Consider the following 14,773-nt stretch of genomic DNA (forward strand, 5'->3'; position numbering starts at 1 on the left):
ATCCATCAGCATTCCCGTTCTGCTTACCGGGTCGGTAGCTGATGGTGAAGTTATAAGGTTGTAGGGCTAAACTCCACCGCCGTAGCAGTTGACCATTGTCTCCTGAGACCCGGTTAAGCCAGACAAGAGGATTGTGGTCCATTATAAGGGAGAATTCCTGCCCGTTTAAACAGGGGCTCAACTTCTTCAGTGCCCAGACCAGGGCTAAACACTCTTTCTCCACTGCCGCATAGCTCACTTCCCGAGGTAGTAACTTTGTGCTGAGATATGCAACAGGGTGCTCTCCTCCGTCTTCCCCGACCTGACTCAGCACAGCGCCCAGTCCATACATGGAAGCATCTGTATGAACAAGAAAGCGTTTGTTAGGGACGGGGGAATTCACAAGAGCCTGCTTCAGGGCCTGAAACGCGGCTTCACAAGCTGGAGACCACAGGACCTGCTTAGGTAAATTCTTCTTAGTCAGGTCAGTCAGGGACAAAACGTCGGTAGTACCCTGCCGTCCCCAAGAAGGTTAACACCTGGGTCTTGATAGGTGTGGGCCAGTTAGCCACGGCCTCTACCTTGGCTGGCTCCGGTCTCTGGCTCCCACACCCCACTCTGTGACCCAGGTACTGTACTTCAGCCATACCTAGATGGCACTTGTCTGGTTTCAAGGTCAGGCCAGCGGCCCAAATCTTATCCAGAACCACCCCTACATGGACCAGGTGTTCCTCCCAGGACTCACTGTAGACCGCAATGTCATCCAGGTATGCACAAGCAAATTCCTGGAAGCCATCGAGGAGTCTATCCACCATATGCTGGAAGGTAGCCGGAGCATTCTTCATCCCGAATGGCATGACCTTAAACTGGTACAGGCCAAATGGGGTGACGAATGCTGACTTGGGGATAGCATCCTCGGCCAGGGGGATCTGCCAATAGACCTTACACAGGTCTAAGGTGGTCAGATAGCGTCCCCTGGCAATACGGTCTAATAATTCGTCTACCTGAGGCATCGGGTAGGCGTCAGTGGTGGTCCTCTCATTGAGCCACCTGTAGTCCAAACAGAACCGGGTGGTCCCATCTTTCTTAGGCACTAGGACTACAGGCGAGGCCCAAGGACTGTCAGAGTGTTCGATGACGCCAAGCCGAGTCATCTCCTGTATCTTCTTCCGCATTCCTTCCTGGACTGCTTCAGGGAAACGGTAGGAGGGCTATCGCAGGGGGTTCTGTCCAGGGGTATCTACCTTATGTACAGCTAGGGTAGTATAGCCGGGCTCTTGAGAGAACGTCGCCTGCTTCTCCCACAAAGCTGCCTTGCCTGTACCTTCTCTGTGGGGTTTATCTGATCCCCTAGCTGTACAAGACTCGTGAGGTCAGTCTGGGGGTCCTTCTCTAATAAATTCTCTGGGTCATCTGCAGCAGGGGCACATACTGCAGTGACATTCTCTGGTCTCTCCTAATACTCCTTCAGCATGTTCACATGAAAGGATCGCTGAATCCTCTCATCTGCACAGCTGGCTATAAGGTAGGTAGTATCACACACCTGAGCTACTACTTTACACGGGCCCTGTCAAGATGCTTGCATCTTGTTTGTCTTCACAGGCTTGAGCACCAATACTTTCTGCCCAACCTGGAAGACCCACTGCCGGACACCCCGATCGTACCACCTCTTCTGTCTCCCCTGGGCTGCCTGGAGATTCTCCCTTACCATTAGGAACAGTTTCTCCATGCGGTCCTGGAGTTCCAGGACATATGGTACTATGGGGGTTCCTTCCTGCTCTGTCTCTTCCTCCCAGTGTCATCTAACGAGATCCAGGGGTCCGCGGACCCTTCTCCCATAGAGTAACTCAAAGGGAGAGAACCCAGTAGATTCCTGGGGCACCTCTCTGTATGCAAATAGCAGATGAGGCAGGAATCGCTCCCAGTCTCTGCAAGTGTCAGTAAAGGTCCTTAACATCTGCTTGAGGGTGCCATTAAAGCGCTCGCAGAGACCGTTAGTCTGTGGGTGATAAGGTGAACTAAGCAGCGGTTTAATGTCGCAAACCTTCCACAGCTGCTGGGTGAGCACAGCGGTAAACTGGGTTCCCTGGTCGGAGAGAATCTCCTTAGGGAACCCTACCCTAGTAAAAATCTTAACCAGGGCATCAGCTACTGTCTCTGCCTCTATATTGGACAGCGCTACTGCCTCGGGATAACATGTGGCATAGTCCACCACGGTGAGAATATACTTCTTACCTGATGGACTAGCCCTGGCCAGTGGACCCACAATGTCAACGGCTATGCGGGAAAAGGGTTCCCCAATGATAGGCATCAATATAAGCCTAGCTTTTGGGTGATAACCCCGCTTACCTACCCGTTGACAGGTGTCACAAGTACTACAATATACTCGCACATCTCGGTTAAAATTGGGCCAGAATAAATTTTGGGTGATCCTATGAGCTGTGCGGCGGGACCCAAGATGTCCGGCTAATGGTACATCATTCTCAATCCTCAGAATCTCTTGCCAATATTTCGCAGGCACCACCAGCTACCGATTATGCAGAGGGGTATTCTTTTTCTGGGAAGGCTTAGGGATCTGATACAGCCTATCCCCCACCAATCTCGTAACGCTCCCCATCTACTCCCTCTTCCCCAGCATATGCCCTAGCCCTATACTTCTCAAGGGTCGGATCCTCCCGGGTTTCCCTCCCGTACATCTCTGTGGTATTCCAGCCTCAGGGGGCCTGATCTAGGGTACAAGTCTTGGTAGAGAGTCTTACCTGGGTCTCAGCAGCAGGCGGGCTGGTCTCGGCGACACGGGTCTGGGCACGGGTCGTCACAGCATTAACTTCAGCCGGACCCATCGGAGCGTATGCAGAGACAAGGGGAGCCAAATAATTTCCAAGGAGGAAGTCAGCTGGCAAATCCCTCATGATCCCCACATTCACATGCTTAGCACCCACTGCCCAATCCAAATGTACCCGGGCAACAGGCAGGCCAAACACAGCACCCCCGGCTACTCTCACAGCCACAGTGTGTGGTTCTCAGACACCAAGTGCTTTTGGAGCAAGGTCATGGTGGCACCGGTATCTCGCAGACCACTGACCTCCTTCCCGTTCACTTTAACTAGTTGCCGGTGTCATTGTCTATTGTCCCGGTGAGCGGCTTGGACGGGGTCTGCCTCATGCAGGATGCCCCAACATTCCTCCTCCTCTACACAGTGGGCAGCAGGCAGAGGGCTGCGCTGGTTTCCGCTGGTGGGTCTGCTCCAGGACTGGGCTCGGTTAGCTGTATTCAGCGGACACTCTGGCCTTTTGTGTCCTAGCTGCTTGCATCCAAAATGCCGGATGGGTTGGGAGTAGTCCTGTGAGTTGAACAGGGGTGGCTGAGGATAGTTAGTAACTGGAGGGGGTGCTGGCGTGCGGTGCGTCGGGGGTTGGTAGACGGTAGCTGCTGGAGGTGCTGCTGGTCGGTACTCCACTCTGGCAGGAGTCTTATTGATAGCATTGTCCAGTTTATGGGCATCCATATACTCATCTGCCAGGCGTGCTGCTTCATGCAGGGTGGAGGGTTTACGGTCCCGGATCCACTCTCTGACTCCTGGGGATAACTTTTCAAAGCAATGTTCCAGCAGGAACATCTGTAGCACCTCTTCCCCGGATACGGCTTGGCACCCTGCCATCCAGTGAGCTGCTGTGCGGTGTACCCTACATGCCCATTCAACGTAGGAATCCCTGACTAGTTTGGCAGTGTCTCTGAACCGCTTCCGGTATGCCTCCGGTGTAACGGCATACCTGGAGAGCAGAGCTTCTTTTAAGGCAACATATTCCCCGATCTCCTCGTCAGGAATGGCCCGAAAAGCTTCACTGGCCCGGCCGGATAACTTTCCGGACAATATAGTGATCCAGTCTTCTGCGGGTACCTTGTGTAGCGCACATTGCCTCTCAAAATCAGCAAGGTACCCATCTCCTTCTGTCTCAATGAAGGGTTTAAATGCTGCAAACTGCACCTTTCTCTTTTCCACTGGGGTTGCTGGTACTTGAGCTGCTGCAGCACCGCTTTGGCGGAGCAGGTTGGCCTCCACAGCTGCTATGACCCGGTCGATGATCTCTGTAGTTGGGTTGGGACCATAATGTGCCAGTCTGATTCTAACCGCCCGGTCAAAGCTTGCCTCTTCGGGGGTTCTATCGGATGTGCTGGGCCCATTGGTTCCTTCAGCCCCTGGTACTCCATCCATTTCGGTCAGTATGGCAATAATCTCCCTCTTCCTGAGGTTACTGGCTTGTCGGCATCTTTGTTCCAGCAGGTCTTTAAGGGTAGCTCTTTTCAGCATTTCATACAGTATTTCCATTAATTCTGGATGTGTAGTTGTCTCTCTGGGCGATGAGGATCATCCCGTCACTTGCCACCAGTTGTTAAGACACTCCCAGATTAAATGAGTGAAAACGCTGTTTAGTTGATCTTCCCCCTTTTAGAGACACATCTCCAGGGATAGAGGCAAACCAACATTTTACTTAGCATAATAAAAACACATAAAAATCCATAACTGTAAAACTACCGAATGCATTTAATTTGTGTAAAGTATCCCCAGATAGCCTGGATCTGAGTGCACATTACTACCGAATAGCGCTCAGACCCAATGCACACAGTTCAATCGCCATGGATACAAAGTCTTTTGCATTGTTCTTTCGGTATACGATTGACTCCATGGGATGGCTATCTAGGTTAAGTCCATTCGTATAATAAAAAGTCCCGAACGGACCGGCGTTCGTATGCCAGATGATAAGAAGGGCGGTCTGCAGCTTCAGCGGTGTTCGGTAGAAAAAGGGTCCGTTTAGAGTTCCATAAGTTCTTTGTCGAACACCGCTGTTCATACGCGTGTTTAAAATGGCCGCTGCCTCGAGGTGTCTGCGATTAACCACTACGTTCTAATTGAGGCCAACAGGTTAACCAGCAGCACACTTCTCTTCTGGGTGGCCGTCCATTCGTTAGTTTTATTCGGTATAACTTGCAATAAACGAACAGGGAACTATGAGCAGGTAATTCCATGAATGTAGACAAAATAGACGAACCAGCAAATAGTACTTAGACAGTACTTAGACAGCCCAAACCATATCACCCTCACTTTGCAACCAGGTTGCCTCTTTGGACACAGACACAAATACACACCCACAATGATATATGCACACTTATACAGTTGTGCTCAAACGTTTGCATACCCTTGGAGAACTGGTGATATGTATACCAATTTTAACCCTTTAATGACGAGTGACGGACGAGGTCCATCACTCAGGGGATTGCCTTAACGACTAGTGACGGACCTCGTCCGTCACCCGTTAAAATTAACCCTAGATCGCCGCAATCGCGGCGATCATGGGGTTAATGCTGCTCCGGTCTGCCTCTGTATGAGAGGCAGACCAGGAGCACCCGATAGTGCTGCCCCAGCACATGTGCCCGCTCTGACAGCATGTCAGAGCGAGCACATGTGCTGGGTATACTTACCTTTCGCCTCCCTACACTTCCGGGTTCACTGTGAAGTGCAGGGAGACGGATCAGTGCTGATCCTGCCCCCCTGTAAAAAAATAAATAAAGATAAATTAAAATCCCACCCCCCTTTACCCAGTTTAATAAAAAATGAACCGCTTCCCTGCCAATTGATCACTGACTACAGTGATCAATTGGCAGGGATTGCATTTTACTATGATCTGACTTGTTTTTTTTAACCCCTGAGGGTTAATTCTTTTTTTTAACCCTCAGGGGTTAAATTTATTTTATTAATTAATTTAAATATTTTAAAATTATAAATTTAGCTAGCTGGGGAGGGTGGAAGTTAGTGGGGAATTTGGGGATTTAGTGTTAGGCTAACTAGGGCTTAATGTTAAAAAAAAGTTTTAAAATAAGCTTTAAAAAGTTACAAAATTAAGTTACAAAAAAGTTTTAATAACGTTTAAGTAAAAAATAAAAAACACCCCCTTTTACCCAGTCCAAATAAAAATTAACCCCTTCCCTGCCAGTCGATCACTGCCTACAGTGATCAAAACACAGTATTATACTGTGATCTAATATTTTTTAACCCATGACGATTAACTTTTATTCATTTTTTAACCCTCAGGGGTTCAATTTATTTAATTAACTAATTTAAATATTGTATAATTAAATATTTTGCTAGCTGGGGTGGGTGGGAGTTATGGGAAAATGGGGAATTTACTGTTAGTGCTGCTTACTGCTAGTTAGGGGTTAACGGTAAAAAAAAAGCATAGAAAAATTTAAAATCTGTAAAAAAAAGTTTTAAGAAAGTTTAGGAAACTTTAAAAAAATTAATAAGCAAAACAAAAGTTTAAAAAATAGTTTTAAAAAGTAAAAAAAGTTTTAAAAAGTTAAAAACTACATTTAAAAACGCTCATTACCACTACACCTGGAACAAACTAGAGAAAAATGATCCCACGCCAAGGTTCAAAATATGCCTTTTGAATTACCCCAGGGTGTATTCTTTAATAAATAGTATGTGTTTGTGGGGACGTTTCAATAACCAATCATCTAAACTACTCCAAATTGGAACATGGACACAGCGTAAAACTTCAAAGTTAGAAAAAAACTGAATCTCAACTGTGCCCCTTCAACATCCACATATACCTGGCAAAGGTACGTACGGGGGTATTGCTGTACTCAGACCACATAGCTGAGCAACATATGAAGTATTATACAGTGGTAGCACACATAAGGTTTGCAAAATATACTGTGCAAACTCACTTTGTGTGTCAAAAAGGCAGAAAAAACGCTTATTACCACTACACCTGGTACAAGCTAGCGGAAAAATGATCCCACGCTAAGGTTCAAAATATGCCTTTTGAAATACCCTGGAACGTCTTCTTTAAGAAATGGTATGGCTTTATGGGGTATTTGGATTATATAGCTTGGTAAAATACTATAAAATAGGACATGGGCACAGCGTAAAAATTTAAAGTTTGAAAAAAAATGGAATGGCTGTGTCCCAAATGTGCCCCTCCGATGTCCACATATTCCTGGCAAAGGTACATACGGGGGTATTTTTGTACTCAGCAGACATAGCTGAGCAACATATGAAGTATTATACAGTGGTAACTCACATAAGGTTTGCAAAATATACTGTGCAAACTCGCTTTGTGTGTCAAAAAGGCAGAAAAAACACTTATTACCACAACACTAGGTACAAGCTAGCGGAAAAATTATCCCACGCTAAGGGACAAAATATGCCATTTGAAATACCCTGGGGTATCTACTTTAAGAAATGGTAGGCCTTTGTGGGGTAGTTTGAATTTAAAACCTGCGAAGATGCTTGGAAATTGCACATAGGCCCAGCGTCAAAATTCAAAGTTCGGTAAAAACTGATATGGCTTGGTCTCCTATATGGCACTGTAGCTTCACGAAACAGTGCCAAAGACATTCATTGGGGATGTATTTTTACTCAGAAGACTTAGCTGAGCATAATTTGGGGGTTTCGAACTTAGTGGCACATATGAAATATACAAAATGCCCAGCAAAAATACAATCCGTATGTAAAAAATGCACAAAATTATTTTTTATCACATACTTTGGCATATATTGGTGAAAAAATGGGGGCATGTTAAGGCACAATATGCACCTTATGAGATACCCTGGAGTATCTAATTTTACAAATGGTAGGCATTTTGAACAGTCAAACACTATAATACCCCAAATGGAAGCATAGGCTCATTAAATCCGTAACTCAAAATTCGACTGTGAATACTGAAAAGGACAGGTCTCCTATATGGCACTATAGCTTCACAAAATAGTGCCAAAGACATACAATGGGGGTGTCATTTTACTCAGCAGATGTAACTGACCACAAAAAAAACTTTGTACAGGAATAGCACACACCAACTTTACAAAATACACATTAAAGGTTCTTTGTTATAAGTTTGTGTGCCAAAACCCCCCAAAAACACAATTTTACTCCAATATTTAGCAGAGGTTGGCGGTAAAATGGCTACGTAGAAAGTGTCAAAACAACCTTAGGTAAATAGCCTGTGGTGTCTACTTTATATAAATATATACTTTTGTGTGGCAATTTTCTTTTCTTTTATGGCTATTAGGCTTACAAGACAAACATACCAAATTCTAAAATCTCTCCACATTAAAAGTTTATTTTACTCCTTGTGCTTTGTGACCTGTAACTACCAAAAAAACTTAAAATCCCAGACACATTATATATTCTGTAAATCAGAACAACTAAATGAATTTATTTTTAATTACTTTCCTTAACCTGCACTAATTGTGCACACATTATTATTGCAAAAACTGTAAAAAAAACTGAAAATGTTTCATTTTGTTTGTATTTTTCTGTATTTTTTTTATAATAAATAAGCATTTATGTATATTTATGTTACATCAAATTAAAGCCCTTTCTGTCCTTTAAAAAACGGTATATAGGGGGCGGAGCCTGGCAGCCATCCTGTACAGACGCCATCTAAACTTGCTCTCCCATAACCAGGAACAATCCGTCGACTATCCCCAACACCAAGCACCATCCAGCAGAGAAAAATAGCCAGTGTTGATCAGCGCTCCCTACCGCATCGATTGATGCCTTTTTTCCAACCACCCAAGCAGCATAGGCAACGGCGCAAATCCGCGGCCTACCGCGCATCGCCAATCCAGGGCCTGGAGGCCTACCTTGACGGAAGCCTACTCGGGTACCAAGCACCCAACTTGAACCCAGATTCCACGAGTATGGGCCGCCGATCAAACAAACCCACGGCAAGCGCGACCACACAAGCCAGGGACATTGGCGAGATGTGGCTCCGACCGGCACAAACCGAAATGGCGCGCACCACACACCGCTCACCTATCAGGCAAACATCCGGACCTGACCGCGAGGAGCCGACTACTAATATGACTCCCCCGGCAGACTGCATACTGCCACACGTGGCCCAGGATGACTTGGCCCCCACGACTAAAGGCGACCTGAAAACACTCTGGACCAACATACAACAACTGTTGGCGGCTGACGTCGCCATGGTCAAAAAGGACATACAATCAGTCACGGAGAGAGTGGGTACAGTGGAAGCTGATCTTACCACCATCCATGACACAGTGTCCACCCTCCAGGAATCGATACAACGCCTACAGGCAGAACAGCATGTTCTCGCCGGCCAAATTATGTCGCTGGAAGACAAACAGCGCCGGAATCACATCAAAATCCGGGGCATCCCAAACACAGTCACAACTGAGGAACTGCCGCAGTATGTAAGACGACTACTCACAACACTGCTAGCCACAAAAAAAATAACCCCGGACGGGATCTACAGAGTGACCAGCTCTACCCGCATACCACCCACCATGCCTAGAGATGTTATCCTGCGCCTGGCGACAACATCTGACAAAATTCAAACAATGAACGCAATAAAAGGCAAAACTCCTCTGGCCTTTGAGGGCTCCCAGCTCTCCTTTTTCCAGGATGTTACCAGAGCCACACTATTAAGGCGAAAGACATTCGACCCTGTGACAACGACCCTGCGGAAGGCCGGCATCACTTACAGGTGGGGTAACACGGGCGCTCTACTTGTCCACCATAACGGGACAGCTCACCACCTCACAACCCCAACCGGAGCGCCCACCTTCCTGCGGGCACTGGGACTACAACCCCCACAACTCACCTCCATGACAGCGAGCCAACCAGACAGCTGGGAGCAGGACGACGGCTCCATCCACGACCAGCAAACAACCAAGTCACCGACGCCTACCACCTGACCCCGTACAGGGACTGAAACCAGGGGCACTATATACTGCGGTGCGGGGACTGCACATGTGGAGACCTGATACCCATGAGAGAGAAGGGGCAACCCCCAATAACCACTCACACCCGAGACTAAGTCCCCATATCAATGACACCTCTGCGTCCCCCTGGGTTTCCTCACATTATTTTCTCTAGTTCATTCCTTTTTTTTTTTTTTTTTTTCCTTTTCCTTTTTTTTTCATGTTCTTCATGTTTTGTTGTACTGTATATGAGCCTCAGCACTACCATGCTTTTATTCCTTCGTTATCTAAAATGTTAACTCATATGTAAAGGTTGGGAGCGATAGTATCCTCTCCGCACATGTCACTGAGACACACTTATACTACAACCACACACCATAGAAAGACTGCAGGCGCTTAAAGTTTAACCTCGCCACTCCGCCCACCCCCCGTCATCCCCAGGGTTACAGGGGACACACAAGATGCCGCACAAGGTACTTAGCATTCCGGAACCACTACCACGCTAGGCAGACCACAAGAATCCACTGAGTTCCACTAGCGAGTACACACAGGCATCTAAACCCACATACCTGCACTAACCTGAAACACAATCACATCACTCACATACCTGGAGTATCCCAAGGGGAGCACAAATGCACACTACGAGACCAACCACAATCCTATCCACCCTGGGCATGTCAATAAACCTTTATGCAAAAAGAAAATGTGCTTAAAAATTGAAATGTAATCGTTAATACATGTACCTGCTTGCTCCTATCTTACAATTGATTTACAACTTTGCTCTGAAATGTATCCTGTCAACATGCAATACCGAGCACAAAAAATAAAGAATAAAAAAAAAAAAAAAAAAAACGGTATATAATATGCGTCGGTGCAATAAATTAGTAAAAATGCAAATTGCAGTTGAACGCAAACAACAAAAAAATGCTGTTGTCATTAAGTGAAAGACAAGCTTCTGAAGCTCTGTCCTTAAGGGGTTAAAGAAAACATGAGCAGGCAAAACACATTGCTCTTGTTTATTATGGTATTCATATTCAACTGCAGGTTATAACAGAATGGCACGATTATAAAGCAAAACATGGCAACAAGGAAAAAAAAAGGGGATGACCCCTGTTCAAAAGTCTGCATACCCTTAGTTCTTAATACTGTGTATTGCCCTCTTTAGCATCAATGACAGTGTGTAGTCTTTTGTAATAGTGGTCTAGGAGGCCCCTAATTCTTGCAGGTGATATAGCTGCCCATTCGTCTTGGCAAAATGCCTCCAGGTCATGCAAAGTCTTTGGTCGTCTTGCATGAACCACACGTTTGAGATCTCCCCAGAGTGGCTCTACGATATTAAGGTCAAGAGACTGTGATGGCCACTCCAGAACCTTCACCTTTTTATTTTGTAACCACTGGAGGGTCAACTTGGCCTTGTGCTTATGGTCATTGTCATGCTGAAAAGTCCAAGAGCATGCCATGCGGAGCCTTCGTGCAGAAGAATGCAAATTGTCTGCCATTATTTTCTTATAACATGTTGCATTCATCTTACCATCAATCAAAAGATTCCCCGTGCCTTTAGAGCTTACACTTCTTTCTGCAAACGCAATCATGTAGCTCCTTTTTGTTCAAGTATCGTATAATTGTGCTCCTTGAAACAATCACTCCCTCTTTTTCCAGAGCAGCCTGTATTTCTCCTGAGGTTACCTGTGGGTTTTTCTTTGTATCTTGTACTATTCTTCTGGCAGTTGTGGCTGGAATCTTCTTGGTCTACCTGACCTTGGCTTGGTTTCAAGAGACCTCCACATTTTCCACTTCTTCATAGGTGATCGAACAGTACTGACTGGCATTTTCAAGGCTGTGGATATCTTTTTATATCCCTGCCCATCTTTATAAACTTCCATTACCTTGTTACGCAGGTCTTTTAACAGTTCTTTTCTGCTCCCCATGGCTCAGTATCTAGCCTGCTCAGTGCATCCACATGAGAGCTAACACACTCATTAACTATTTAAACACAAACACTAATTGCAGTTTAAAAAGCCAAAAGTGTGGGAAATGAACTTTTAATCGCTCTTTTAATCTGTGTGTGTCACCTTGTGTGTCTCTAACAAGACCAAACATTCAAGGGTATGTAAATTGTTTATCAAGGCCATTTGGGTGATTTGTGTTATCATTATGATTTAAAGGAGCCAAACAACTATGTGATAATAAATGGCTTCATATGATCACTATCCTTCAACAACTTTTTTTTTTTTTGCATGAACAGTCATATTTTCAAAATCAATGCCAACATTTCTGCCAGAGTATACAAACTTTTGAGCACAACTGTATATACACTAATGCACACAAACACGTTATATACCCAATGATACATGAGTACACACACACACAAATACACTGATGAATATAGACACTCATACAGATACAGGCAACAAAGAAATTCCCCAGGCGCTCACGGTGTTGAAGCCCCAGGCAGTTTTAATGAAACAAAAAAAGAACAGCAGCATTTCAAAGGGGTCTTTTGCAAGCTAACACCACAAAGCAAACATGAGTGTATATATAGCAAACAGTGTAAAAAAGGTCAATCACTAATTCACTGAAGTGAATATCATTAACATCGATAATTAACACAAAGCATACAAATTACACAAAATCTCTATAAATACAATAGCCCATGACTTACCTCTGTGTGTCAAAAGAGGGAGAGACAAGATAATATTAAAATCCAGTAAAATGAAGTAAAAATAAAAATAAGAATACAAAAGATCCTTTCTCGAGGCACCAGAGGGTCACTTCCGGTTAAGTGGAACGTAAGAAAGCGTTTCCTGTTCTCTGGAACGCATAAGGGATGCCCATACATTAGAATGGTGCATGCGCAATCTACATGATTGTCTGTCTGTGGATAACGTTTATCTGGTGCTCATTCGTCTGTTTGTTCATGCCTTTTCTTGTCCAAAGTGGTCCTGTGTTATTTCCCCTTTTTCCCAAAAGACTTGCCGAATGGCCGGCCACCCAGCTAGGAAGTGTGCTGCTTGTTAACCTCTTGGCCTCATTAGAACGTTGCGGTTAACCGCAGACATTTCCCCTTGTTAATGGTCGGCTGGGTGGTCGTCTTTCGTATGAATGAACACGAGGCGGCAGCCATCTTGAACATACGAACGCCCAGCGGTGTTCGTCAACGATTCTGTGGAACTAAAAATGGCTACTATTTTCATACGAAGACGGCTGAAACCGCCGACCTCCCTTCCTCTGTTTCATCTATTCATACAAATGATGGCTGTTCAGCACATTTTCATACGAACAGAGCCACCCTCAGATAGCCGTCCCATGGAGCCCATTCGGATAACGAAAGGACTATGTGAAAGACGTTGGCTCCATGGCAATTGAACTATGTGCATAGGATCTGAGCGCCATTCGGTAATTTTGTGCACTCAGATGCCAGCTATCTGGGGATACGTTAAATATGGATATTCTGTTGGGGAATTCTGAAGTTATATATTTTTGTGTATTTCTGTTACATTGCATAAAATAGAGTTTTGCCTCTATCCTCTGAGATAATTGAGTTACTTCCCAATTATCTCCAGGATAGAGAGGAGGGTCCTGTACAGCCAAAAGGGAGTGATTATGTGTGTAACATTGTGATTGGCTACTGTAATATTATTGTCCCAGTTTTCCACCAGGTGCACTAGGGGACCTGTTGGAAAACTGGGACAATAATAAATGCATAAATACCGGGCAGGTAGCCCACATTAAACCAGATTCCTGCTGACCCTCAATACGGAGCTTTGTCTCGTATTTGGAGGGAATTATTTATATGGTTTTCTCCCGTTCGGCTGTTTGGAGCATTCGTATGGTGTAGATAATTCGTATGATTTCTGTTCAGCTGCTTTGCATTCGGAAATGGAACATCTTACACGGCTTTAACCCCTTCTATACCTGGGGTGCCGTAACAGGATTGCTGATCCTGCTCCAGAGCACCGGGTGGCTACTGGGATTGAGTGCGGATCCTACCATCACTTTTACTCATACAGACACAGACATACAATCACAGCGTGTGTTTGACAGGGTGTATCTGATTGCGTGTATTTCTGACTTAGTGTCTGGCATTGTGTATCTGTGTATGTACTTGAGAGTGTGCATCTGGCAGCGAGTATCCTTGTGTGTGTAAGTGACCATGACAGGCTAGTTGGGGGGTGATTGTGACAGGGGGACTGTGACTATTTGAGGGAAATGACCATAGCAGAGTTAGAGATGGGGTCAGTGGGCAAATAAGGCAGAATAAGTGTCAGCGGGAGAGACTAGAGGAGGATGAAGGTGGGGGTAAGTGTGTGTAACCAATCTCTCCACACACTTTATGACATTCTTTTTTATTTTTTACGCCCATCTTGATTGCCTTTTGGGTAATGGAGTGCAATTATTCATGTATTTGTTGGTCCACTTGATTCCCTGGCATAAAATATTTCCTAAATGGTGATTGGTAAACACAAAAAAATCTGTGTTCTTTTCAAACTAACAAATTGTACAAAATGAAGAGTGGCACTATAGCTTTAAATCCATTTCAAGTGTGCTGTTTCTTTACAACTTCTTGTACCACATAACACTTAAAGCAAACACAGCAAGTTCTCTTGATTACATGTTATAGGTAGCAATTCCAAGAAGCACCAGGATATTCAAGTATCATGCGGAAATACAAAAATTACAAAAATATCGTAAAACCCTTTGTTACCTAGAATATGGAACACGTGTGTTGGTGAGACTGTTACAACTTTAAATCCCCTTGACATGTGCACAGTCGCCTTGTCGGCATATGCACAAAACCCCCCCACTAATACCCATTACAATAAAAGACACTGACACCAGGGTTTTGGCAAAAGTATATGACAGTTTTTATTTATTATTAACATAAATTACAAAGGTCATTGTCAACATCAGACCCACGTTGGCCTGCACAATTACCACAGTAGTTTACAATTTAACCCCTTGACAATGACCCACCCCCACGTAACATAATACCCAAACATTGTAACATATTAACTTAGCATTGAAATATGACCCTTGCCACCAAAGGGCACCACCAGTGTAG

The sequence above is a fragment of the Pelobates fuscus genome, chromosome 13 (assembly GCF_036172605.1).
Source record: "Pelobates fuscus isolate aPelFus1 chromosome 13, aPelFus1.pri, whole genome shotgun sequence".
Classification (NCBI taxonomy): Eukaryota; Metazoa; Chordata; class Amphibia; order Anura; family Pelobatidae; genus Pelobates; species Pelobates fuscus.